Genomic DNA, 13,120 nt, shown 5'->3' with positions numbered 1-13,120 from the left:
CTTTTCCTTTTGAGGTCGTGATTAGTGTACAGGAAAAACGATTGCTGTTGTGAGTTTGAATCTCTCTAATTTTACCTTCATGGACAGCAGGCAGGCAAGCAGGCACTCCGTCTTCAGGCCACAAGTGACCCATCGGGACCATCCGACCGCCGTGTCATCCTAAATGAGGATGCGGATAGGAGGGGCATGTGGTCAGCACACCGCTCTCCCGGTCGTCATGGTGGTTTTCTTTGACCGGAGCCGTTAGTATTGGGTCAAGTAGCTCCTCAATTGGCATCACGAGGCTGAGCGCACGCCGTAAAATGGCAACAGCGCATGGCGGCCCGGATGGTCACCCATCCAAGTGCCGGCCACGCCCGACAGCGCTTAACTTCCGTGACCTGACGGGAACAGGTGTATCCACTGCGGCAGGACCGTTGCCCCTGACTTATACGTAATAGAAAGTAAAATATTGGTTGACTCTTCAAGGAAATTAAGCTCTTGAAACTGTAACGGCACACCACTTGGTGATGGAGAACACCTCCCTTGCAGCGTCTGCCACTGCAGTTGGCTGAGCGTCTCTGTGAGGTTCTCGCGCTTGCTAAATGAACCTGTAACGAAACGCGCTGCTCATCTTTGGATCTTCTCTATTTTACACGTCAGTCCTACCTGTTAAATGCACCACAGTGATAAACCATAATCAAAAAATGGTTCAAATGGCTCTGAGCACTATCGGACTTCACATCTATGGTCATCAGTCCCCTAGAAAGAATTACTTAAACCTAACTAACCTAAAGACAGCACACAACACCCAGTAATCACGAGGCAGAGAAAATCCCTGACCCCGCCGGGAATCGAACCCGGAAACCCGGGCGTGGGAAGCAAGAACGCTACCGCACGACCACGAGCTGCGGACTAAACCATAATCAAGTAACGTCCAACAACGGCTTTTTTTGTAAGCTACCCCTCTGTCTAGATGGAGAAGCTTTCTTGTAGATTCTGCCAATGATTCTCGCGATTAGTGTTATTGAGTCGTTTCAGTCTAAATCACCTCGTTCGCATATTTATAGATATTTGATGCATTTGACTGCCTCCAGTGAATGTTTGGCACCCGTGAAATCGTATAATACGGGATGTTTCTGTCTGTTTATTCGCGATGTGATTAATTTGTTTATGTTGAGGGTCAGCCGGAAAACTTTGCATCAAGCGTTGATCCTCCGCAGATCTTCCTGCATCTCGCTACGATTTACTAGCGTTGCATATTCTCTCTATGTAATAGAAACTTGCAAGAACAGCCTCTTTAAGTCATTTACATGTATTGTGTACACTGTTGGTCCTATAAGACCCCATTGAGGTACGCCCGTATTTACAATTACATCTGAGGATTTATCTTTAACCGGCCGTTGTGACCGAGCGGTTCTAGGCGCTTCAGTCCGGAACCGCGCTGGTGCTACGGTCGCAGGTTCGAATCCTGCCTCGGGCATGGTTGTTTGTAATGTCCTTAGGTTAGTTAGGTTTAAGTAATTCTAAGTCTAGGGGACTGATGACCTCAGATGTTAAGTCCCATACTGCTTAGAGCCATTTTGAATTTATTCAGAATGACATATTGTCCTCTATTAACTATGTATGCACTTAAACGAATTAAGAGCCATCACGAGGAGGCGTGCACTGGGACGGAACTGTTTGCATTGGACGTTTGGAGTTGCGTACCTTGCAAAAGGCCATTGCTCTCAGCTGCCATCAATGCGACGTCTTCTATGGTGCGACGATACCTAACGGTTACTGTTGCGTAGTTGCTCTTCTAAACAGCATCCCTTACGGGCAAACCAGTTTTTTCATTACTTGTGGTTACTCAGACTTTGGGTTCTTGGGCTATGCACGGCTCTGTTTAACAAGAGTAGCTCGATGTAGTGATAGGGTCGAGCCACGCACGTCTGCTTTCATGCCTCGCAGCTAATACGCTGCAAATAATACCTTGTAGCAGTGGTCCTGCAGTCAAATAGTCGATGCACTCGCAGGAACTGGGAGTTAATAAAGGACAAAGAAATACAAAATAAAAGTTAAATGAATATTTTAATAACAAGGGTACTACTTCCTAATGTCTGTAATAGACGTAGACGGTATAGAATTATGTTGAGTAGTGTTTATTTAAGAAAGGACATCTCAAATAAACGCAAAATGGTCTCACGATATCCAGTTGAAGTGCAGTTGAGAGCGATACAGAATGGTAGCAAAATCCCCAAACTAAATAGTCATCAACGACTCGCGAAAACTAGGTCAATTTCGTGATCTCAATACATTAAAGATTCAACAGCTAAAAACAGTTCAGAATTCAACGCGATGATTCACAAATTAACACATGTGATGCGAAGAATAGCAACTCATACTCTGTCTATTCTCAGTTCTGTAAATCAAGTGGCAAAAGATAGGATCCTACTCTTGAGCACATTGAAACTTCTCTAAATATAAGTCCCTTCAGAAGTAGAAGTATGGTAGCGACCGATTACCGCCCAGAATCAATCACCTCCACAATCGAATACCATAGCCAGGTCTGCCTCCTTCCAGAAGGGAACAAAGTCGCTCCTTGTGTTCTTCAGTCGAAAAGTCCCAGTCTTCACTTGACTTCCTTAGTGTTCCACTACCATCTGTCGTTCCGTTGGTTGAAGGCCATCCTCACCAAAACCACCGTTCTTAAGTTCTACAGACATGATTTGATTCAAGTTGATTACTTCCCGGACCAAGCTAATGTATTACAACAATATTTAAATAAAGAAATGTCATAAGCATTTGGCTACACTCAGATTGTTTACAATATAAATAATAGTTGCCGGCCGCGGTGGCCGTGCGGTTCTAGGCACTTCAGTATGGAACCGCGTGACTGCTACGGTCGTAGGCTCGAATCCTGCCTCGGGCATGGATGTGTCTGATGTCCTTAGGTTAGTTAGGTTTAAGTAGTTCTAAGTTCTAGGGGACTGATGACCTCAGATGTTGAGTCCCATAGTGCTCAGAGCCATTTCAACCATTTGAAATAATAGTTGGTTCGTAAATAAATAAGCCAGAATTCTTGCAAAAGTGTGCACATGATAAATGAAAACAGATTGTCCTTAAGTATTGTTTAAACAGTTACGTATGCCTTTTTGATAAAAGCATATTTTGATTCTATTTTCAATTGTGGTGTCTTCTAACACATCCGATTGACATTTATAAATTAGCACAGTTTTTTTATAGCACTTGCAATCGACATTTAAATAAAGATACTGGCAAAATAGTAAACTGTTCATTAAGTAACTACACAAGTATGCCAATATGATGTAGTGATGCTGTGCTCATTTACTGTATAATTGTAAAGGATATAATGGTCTGACAAACATTTCTATGATGAAACAGATATAAAACACGTCATAAATCGAAAAGAAAATTCATACATATACATAGCTTTCAGCGATGATGGCGGTAGCGCAGTGCTATCATCTGAGTTATTGTTTGTTGAAACCGCATGAAAGGATTAAAAGTTGTTGATTCAGAGGTTCGCTGCGTAAATGTTTATTCACTGCGAAATATTAACTTTGTTTTAAAAATATTGAAATTACTGTTGTGTCACTGAATGTGCCACATTTTTCTGGGATCGTCATGCACTCAGATTTGCATCAATATTTGACTGTACATTATTATAGGCTCTCAAAAGAGCTGCAAGAAGCTATCTTTAAGATTGTCTGACACTCTGTCACTTCTTGGTGAATCTTCTGCACAAAGGCCACGAGAATAATAGCCGTCCAAATTCCCGGTTTCGGGATTTTTCCCCATTTCCAGCGACGCTGCTGGCCTTTGTGCCTTGACTCACTCGTACCGGTCACCGAGCCAGAAGCTTGCACTGCCGCAGCGCGCCGTGTGACCTGGGTCCGCTAATGTTCAGCCGCACAACAGACCCATCTCTAACAAATTTTTTCATAATGCGGGGCCGCAGTCATATTTCTTTAAAGTCAGTACAGCCATTAGACTGTTTATTTACAGTGTTACATTTACACTTACACAATCACGAGTTTGGCTTCAAAGTGGCATTATCAAGTGTTTTACGTGTTACATATTGCCTAAGAGAGCATACTGTTGTCTTCATAACACCATGAAGCCGAAATCGTGATTGTGTAAGTGTAAATGTAACACTGTAAATAAACAACAGTCTAATGGCGGTACTGACTTTAAAGAGATTCATCTCTCCTCAGTACCAGGCCTAGGTGCACGAGTAACTCGCCCTCATACTCGTAACGTTACAATCAGTCAGACAACACATAATTGGGCAGCAACTGACTGGGGCGAGGTCCAACCAGTCACGGCTTTGTCTCTTGTGAAATGATGCAAAACGTCGCGTGGACACATGCTGCAGTCAGGCGTTTAACCTGCAGTGTGGGGAGGGTGTAATTTAGGTCGCAGGTGGTTCTGCAGTGTTTTATGAGTGTTTTCATAGCGTAATTTTTGCCCACCGTGAATATGAACCAAGAAGTTTATTTCAACATTCTGGGTGAGCAAAAGTGTTGCTCTTCGGAATGAATTTGCACTCTGCAGCGGCTTGTGCTCTGATGTGAAAGCTGTTGGTCGATAAAAACTTTGTGCCAGTCCGAGACTCGAACTCTGGATGTTCGCCTTTCAAGAGCAAGTGTTCTACGAACTGAGCTACCCAAGCATGCATGTGTAAGTAGGCTGTTTAGGTTTTTTTATTGCTAACGCCACGTAGCGCTCTGTATGAAAATCATGTGCTGTGTGCAGTCTGTGGCTGCTTTGCATTGTTTTAATACTCGCCATTGTAGTGCTGGGCTGTTGGCTGTTAACAGCGCGTAGCGTTGCGCAGTTGGAGGTGAGCCGCCAGCAGTGGTGGATGTGAGCAGAGAGATGGCGGAGTTTTGAAATTTGTAATACTGGATATCATGAACTGCCATATACATTATGACTTTTGAACACTATTGAGGTAAATACATTGTTTGTTCTCTATTAAAATCTTTCATTTGCTAACTATGCCTATCAGTAGTTAGTGCCTTCCGTAGTTTGAATCTTTTATTTAGCTGGCAGTAGTGGCGCTCGCTGTATTGTAGTAGTTCGAGTAACGAAGATTTTTGGTGAGGTAAGTGATTTGTGAAACGTGTAGGTTAATGTTAGTCATGGCCATTCTTTTGTAGGGATTTTTGAAAGTCAGATTGCGTTGCGCTAAAAATATTGTGTGTCAGTTTAAGCACAGTCATGTATAAAGTGTTCTAAGGGGACTTTTCACATGTTTCACAGGAGACTTTCTGTGAAGTTTGCAAGGCAGAAAACGAGGAACAGGTGAAAGTAAAGCTGTGAGGCCACGTCGCGAGTCGCGCTTGGTGGGTCAGTTGGTAGAGCACTTGCCCACAAAAGGCGAATATCCCGTTTTTGAGTCTCGTTACGGCACACAATTTTGATCTGCTGTGGTATCATGTATCGATTCCACCCCACGGGCGTCATAACAACGCAACTGCAAGTTTCCATCCAACAGCGAGAGCGGTCATGCCGGAGCAAGCAGACCGAATGAGACGCGCCTGGTGAGCCCCGCCCTCAGCGGCTCGGTACCATGAGCGGCCTCCTCAATAAAGGGTGCCCGGCGGCAGCGACTCAGCCCGCTCACGCTCAGAACCACTGAGCCACCTCGCAGCGTGATGCCACGCAGACGCAGCCTGGTCACTGTTCTTTCTTCACTGTTCCTGCTTCACTGCAGAGAGACTTCTCCTTGTGGACACTGTGATAGCTGAACTCTGTTTGTTGCTGCAGTACTTATACTGAATCCTTATACTCTTGGAGAAATAAAAGTTCCTTACATCTCCTGTTTACTGTGTTAACTTCTTCCCATAACTTTTTTGCTCCTATTCAGCTTTCCTACGACGACACGTGCCGCGCCACTCTGTAGCCCACCTCCACTTACCGTTGTGTACGAAATCGTACAGAACAGTTGCCCGATACGTGGGAATTGGGGAAGGTAGGAAAATGTCTGGCCAGGGCCTTACTCAGTTACCGTTCGTTGCTCAATTTTTCTTAAAACCACATACACTTTGTTTGAAACCAATTGCAAATGAGGCTGACGATAAGAGACAATTATCAAATTAGACTGTTAAGACACAATGTCTAATAAAAAATTCTTAAACAGGTTGCACTCACGGCTGAAGGCCTTCTTGACAAGAAATTCAAATTATTTGCCGGCTGAAGGCCCAAATAGCAATAATTCAAAAACAATTTGATGGCTGAAGGCGTGGATAACAATTCTTAAGAACACTTAAACTTCTCCAAGAGACATTAAAATACATTACAAAAAACAATCATCAAAATCTGATCAAATCAAGAGAGAAGTGGGCCTCAGACAGTGCTCCAAGGATCGCCCTGGGAAAGGTCGCTCAACTTCGTAACCGCTGAGACAGGCAGCCAAGAGTTGTATTCACTTAACCGGACGGCAACTCAAACTAGTGACAGTTTAAACGCAGACCAACACTGTTGCAAAATCTACCTAACGTCTGGTAACCAACACAACGATGGAATAACCCAGGCAATGCAGAACCGGCGGACAGCACTGCGTCTTCAGAATCAAGTGTTTAGACCGTCAAGAAGCAGAACGAACCACTACGATCAAGGTAGTCCAAAACAACAAAATATCCGAACCACAGTCAAGGAGACTGTCGAACTACATACCTTGCCGGATAGCAGCGGCAAGGCGAGTAAAAGTATGCTGCTGCGAAAATACGCTATCCTCCAGGGCAGATAACTGGGGCATTAGCGGCCACTAGGCAGAAAAATTCCGCCGGTTGAATTTCATGAATAAGCACAAGGAATTCAATGATTAATAATAAGTGGAGGACGGCTAATTAATTTCGCCAACTCGAAACACTCCACTCGTTGCTCTTCGTCTCAGCGACTCTGCGAGCAGCAATGAACGAACAAACACTGTGATCTCAAAATAGTGGAGGTTTCACTACTTGGTTAGTGTCCACTCAACTCAAACATCCTTGATCCGGTAGAGAACGAGGTAGTGGCCCTCGCAACTACAGCCCCTCGATCCGGCAGTGCCTGCGTGCCGCCAGTGGTCCCGGCATGTCCTCACGCTGCCAGACCTCACTGCTGCTCCGTCCCAACCGAACTGCCGACACACCCAACCTGGAAAAACACTTGACGTCCTTCCAAAGAGAGTACCATGGTACTAGATATCGATAAACACTGCTGCTGCCACTCGCAGACAAACGATGCTACCAAATGTCGTGGCGCCAGTAAACACAAGAAGAAAACGAGACACCACTACCCCTATTACACGATATCAATCTACCAACGGCACCAACGCGAGCCGCACACAGCTCATTGCCCTTTGTCCTATGTCTCCACGATGAGTACGTTGTGGACACTCCCATCGTCTGGGATATTAACAGCCTTGTTCAGAAAGTGTGAGCATGCTTTCCTGGTTTGATGAAAACTCAGAACCCTTTCCAGCTTCGTGAATCTCCCGCTCTTAACCACATAGAATATATCTGCGACTGTTTGGAACAACGAGTGAGATGTGTCAGTTGAATGCTCTGCAAACCGGTAGCTCTGTGGGACCTGATAGCCAATGGTTGTCTTCAGATGATTATGGAATACCTGAAGAAACTTGTTGATTCCCTTCCTCAGCGAACAGCGACCAGTAACAATGCCAGAGCCGATGTTACACAGTGTTACCGTGACATCTCCTGCGCGAGACTAATTTTTGAGTGATATGCTTTGTTTTAACGTTTAAAGTCAAAATCAGGTAGTCCAAGAAAGGTTTTAATGTGGCACCGAGAAGAATTAGAAGAGGGACGGTCACCTTTGTCTTGGGAATTATTCAGGGTATCTCTCCTAAGAGCCCCGCGGCGCATTTTCTCTGGTGTTTCGGAAGATATCTGCAGTTTCTTTTTTGCAGTGCGTAGCTGTAGTAAGCCCAAAAGGAACCTGCTATTACTTGTTTCATGCGACGTCCAGTGTCACCGGAAAGTGTCGGCTTGTTTCCCGCTACGAACAAAGTTATTTTTAAAGCGTAATTTTACATGCCTATTCGATAGAGCCGTCGAAAGTTAATTTAGTATGATACACTTCTCACTTAAATGCATTAACAGGGACAGTAAAAGACGAAGATTAGCCAGTACTGGCACTCCATCAGCGACTGAACAGCGCGCTGCTGCATAGCAGTAGCAATCAGCGCTGGTCATGGCGTGTCTTTCGCTCCTGGAGTACTCGTTATTCTTCGTTTTTTAATGTCCCTGTCAATACAGATCTATAAGACGATTATCGCACCAGATTAATTTGGGGCCAACCTTGTCTGAATGCTCTGAAAAGCTAATCATTTGCATATCACTGCATCTTCTTCCCGTCGGTTAAATTTCGCGTCTGTAGCAGGTCATCTTCGTGGTGTAGCAATTTTAATGGCCCGTAGTGTATCATGTCCAATCAATAAGGGCACAGGCTTATAAAAGTTCGGCCGACCGAAGTGGCCGTGCGGTTAAAGGCGCTGCAGTCTGGAACCGCAAGACCGCTACGGTCGCAGGTTCGAATCCTGCCTCGGGCATGGATGTTTGTGATGTCCTTAGGTTAGTTAGGTTTAACTAGTTCTAAGTTCTAGGGGACTAATGACCTCAGCAGTTGAGTCCCATAGTGCTCAGAGCCATTTGAACCATTTTTTATAAAAGTTCCATTACAAACAGTGCGATACAAATTTGCAATACTTCTCCACATAAGATAAACATTATTTCATCATTCCCACATTTTAGTAAAACCACAAGGTCAGCCTTATTTGATCACTGTTCCTACCCAGAAGCAGAATCTTTGAAACATCTTTATACAAGTAGCGCAAGCTGTCCTATAGATTAAGCCAATCGAACAAAGCCACCTCTCAAAAAAGGTGAACTTATATTTACATAACATCAGATATTATAGTATATACTTACATTAAACTAATAATAAAGTATCAGAACCTAATAAAAACACAAATGTTAGGAAAAAAATTTAGAAGTGTTGAGTCGCGCACCACTACCTAAACATGCTTCATCATACAGATCAGTGACGCTACTCACTTCGCTAAACCAACAACACCCTATTGACAATCGTAGCATGTTAGCACTTGCTCGAAACCTTAATCGTAGATATGTTACTAATTGAAATTTAATTATAACAAATTGTACCAAGAACAAAGCGTTTTGGGTGGATCTTCAGTGTGTCGCTGTCTTCAAATAGGATACTCTCATAATACGCAACATACAATAATTCTTTAGCCACGATTATGATGTTTCTCATCATTATTTTGCCCGCATCTCGTGGTCGTGTGGTAGCGTTCTCGCTTCCCACGCCCGGGTTCCCGGGTTCGATTCCCGGCGGGGTCAGGGATTTTCTCTGCCTCGTGATGGCTGGGTGTTGTGTGTGCTGTCCTTAGGTTAGTTAGGTTTAAGTAGTTCTAAGTTCTAGGGGACTGATGACCATAGATGTTAAGTCCCATAGTGCTCAGAGCCATTTGAACCATTTTTTTCTCATTATTTTATTGGAACGAATCACAGAGTTAAAAACGGGTTTTCCAGTAATGCTCAATTTTCTGGTGCCCGGAAACGGCATATATACGTATAGCCTTGAAATGAATGACAATATGGCGCCTCACAACTCTGTACTGAAGGGAGACGGCGTGCGTGTGACGTAGGTGGCGTTTGTGCCATCTCATTGGTCAACGCTCAGACGCACGCTCAGAATATCTGACATGATAGATATTGCTCTGCACGTTCGGAAAGACTCCGGAACGTGCTGTTCCGCGTTATGACGTCAGAAACTCGGCACGCTCAACGTTCGTTTGCACGGTCAGTGTGCCGACGGCTTTACGCTCGTAAACTCTTCCTGCGCTAGCAGAGCCTCTTGCCATCCTTGCCCGCGAACGGTCTCTCTCTCTCTCTCTCTCTCTCTCTCTCTCTCTCTCTCTCTCCGTGACCTCGCACGCCTCCTTCATGCCACCAAAGACATTCTATGAAGACAAACCATTGAATCGATCCCAGCGGAAATAACATGGTTCATCATCACCACAAGTTACGTCGATTGTAGCTGCCCGTTTCAGACGCACTGGAAAGTCAGTTTTGAAAACGCTGTTCAGTTTATAAAAATGGGAATCTAGAGCAACATTTGTTACATCTAAGTATACAGGGTGAAAAGTATTTAAACCGACAAACTCTGGGAGGTTGTAGGGGACATCAAAACAAATATTTTCCCCTAATGTCATTTTTTCCTACGAGGAGTATTTAAACCGGTAGAGGAAGATTTCTCTGGCGGCAAATTAATTAAACCGACAAACACTTTTACATTTTTTTATGACCAAGAGACAACAACTAGGTAACAGATACGGCCCAATTAAACAGTCTCCAACAACACTGACCCACACATTCACGAAGAACCGCACTTGATGAGCGCTAGTAACTGTGGCACGTGGGTTATCCTCACTCCAAACATACGAATTGTGCATGTTGAAGACTCCATCACGCCCGAACGTTGCTTCATCGGTAAACAACACACATGATGGAAATGTAGGATGAATTTCAGACTGTTTCAGGTACCACTGCGAAAACTGTGCTCTGTGTAGATAATCAGCTGGTTCCAGGTTGTGGACACGCTGTAAGTGAAATGGACGTAATAATTGCTCTCGAAGGACTGTTCTTACATTCGTCTGATTCGTCCCCACGTTACGTGCAATTGCACGAGTTCTGATCGAAGGATCCCGCTCCACATGCTGCAAGACAGCTTCCTCAAATTGCACCGGTCTTACCGTGCGACGGCATCCCTGTCCACGTAATCTGCTAAATGGCCTGGTCTCACGCAGACGTTGGTACACAGCAGCAAAGGTCGTATGATGCGGGATACGGCGATTAGGATATTGTTGTTGATAAACCCGCTGTGCAGCTCGTCCGTTGTGGTGCGCTATGTAGTACGCACCAATCATAGCAGTGTACTCGCTCCAGGTGTATTGCTCCATTAGTAAACAGAGACAATGCACTACTACACTGGTGGACAGCAGCTGCCTACAACTGAAGAGCGAAATACGCCTTCTAACTACTGAAGATCGTAATACGGCCTGCATCAACTGAAGAGCGTAATACGGCCTCCAACGGTTTAAATAATCCTCGTAGGAAAAAATGACATTAGGGAAAAAATATTAGTTTTGATGTCCCCTACAACCTCCCAGAGTTTGTCGGTTTAAATACTTTTCACCCTGTACACCAAAGTCGTGCCTGGGATGAGCTAAATCGGTAACCCTTTATGTGCTTGTGTGTGTGTATGTGTGTGTGTGTGTGTGAGAGAGAGAGAGGGGGGGGGGGGGGGAGAGACTTCCAAATTCCAGACAGCAGCTGTAGCCGAGCCGTTGCACCGTGTCGACAGTCCGGTAATGTGATGTGATGTTATTGTGAACCGGATGGTTGGCCCCGGACAACGTGCTCGGAGGAAGAGCCAGTGAGGTGTGTCGGCTAATTGGGACCGGAGAGCGAGGGCGGTTACACGCTAGGCTGGCCGGCGACTGACCGCAGGCGGGCCTGCGAGGCGGGAGGGGGAAGCAGCGGCAGATGAAGACATTGTCGACCGCCGCCGGCAGCTGCGCTCACCCACAAGCCTGCCCACAGCTCTTCACCAATTCCAGAGCTGCTTCTCGGTGCAGTCGTCCTCCGCAGTTGAGCGGCCAGAGTGTCCGCCTGCTATGAGGATCTGCCTACTATGAGGATGGCTTGGATTCTATTTTGGGTGGTAACAGCAATTCTTCTTCTGTGAGAGGACGGAAACAGGGGGCACGAAGCGTCGTGAGGAGCTACTTGGATAACAAGTAGCAGCTACAAGATAAGAAAACTTGACAAGTGCCGGAAAAGAGTTGAACTGACCACATGTTCCTCGATTCCGCATCGGAGGATGACCGGGCCATCAGCATCGCGTGGTTTGGAGGACCTGTTGGTGAAGATTTTTTTTCTCGATACTACTCAGGGGTAACACAACACAGCTCAACAGTAATCGCTGATTATCGAGCTCATATCCTAGTTATTACGGTGAGAAGACGTCCGACAGATGAAGAAACGGAAGGCACCGCGAGACTACAGTGCGCCTGATCGAAGCCGGACGAAGTATCAAGTGTCTGTGGGGTACCACAGTTCTCCTCTAAAGTTGCAGGATTGTTGTAACTAGAAAAGGCCACCTCCATTCTTTTGAATTGTCTGTTTACTTTGCCAATGAACATTTCGAAACAAAGCTTCATCGTCAGGCTTACGTGAGACTATCGAACCAACTTCATTGTAGTGGCAACACAACAGAAATTCTTGTCTTTGGAAGCTAATGATGCATTCTTAACTGAAATTTTCGAAATTTGTGGTGGAATGTGTATTGTGGGAGGTCATTTTATATTTTATTCTTCTTTCTACTCGAATGGGGGCTGATGCTCCAGGTTAACGAATTGAATTCTAGTAGGCGTCGACAAAACTTCAGCAATTTTACTCTCCAAAACTGTGATGGAGGAAGATATAAATATTAACCATTTCAGATCTGAATTTCTTCTGGAGAAAAGAAAATTTTTCATTATTTGGTAATGCTCTTAGATGATTTTAGATCCAGGATTTATATAAGAAATATGTGCCCGTTTTCGAAACACTAGGTTTATATTTATGGACTAAAATAACTAATTATGAAGTATTCTGAGTTGTAATAAATAATTAACATGCAAAATAACGATAAAAATATTCAATTACACAGTGGAATACAGCAAACTAACCTCGTCTGTTTTCCGGTGGTCACTAGCTGCTGCGCACTGTTACTGTCTTTCCAATGTTTTCATAGTGGTGCCCAACAGTTGGCGGCACCTGCGCATAATGAAAAGGCTGAACATTCACATACGTGTACCTCAGGTTTCAGTTGAAAAAAAAAATCCGTTGCATCTAAGACACAGTAAAAGTTAGCCAGAGGGTTTGAAAGGTTTAAAGAAAAAAAGAGTTTTAACGATTTTGATTTATTACTATAAAGTGAATATTAAACAGTGGCAACCTGTGGAAGAGTTAACGTGATAAATCATAGATAAACACATTAATGAATGGCAACCTGTGGAAACATTAATATCCCTGACAATATCTGATACAGGCGTCAG

General features: G+C 44.5%; 1 pseudogene; it reads right to left on the bottom strand.

The window, feature by feature from the left end:
* Positions 1-303: 303 nt before the first annotated feature.
* Positions 304-421, bottom strand: LOC126261162 (5S ribosomal RNA; annotated as a pseudogene).
* Between the last annotated feature and the right edge of the window lie 12,699 nt (positions 422-13,120).

Source organism: Schistocerca nitens, chromosome 5 (assembly GCF_023898315.1).
Source record: "Schistocerca nitens isolate TAMUIC-IGC-003100 chromosome 5, iqSchNite1.1, whole genome shotgun sequence".
Classification (NCBI taxonomy): domain Eukaryota; kingdom Metazoa; phylum Arthropoda; class Insecta; order Orthoptera; family Acrididae; genus Schistocerca; species Schistocerca nitens.
This window is presented reverse-complemented; position numbering and strand designations above follow the sequence as displayed.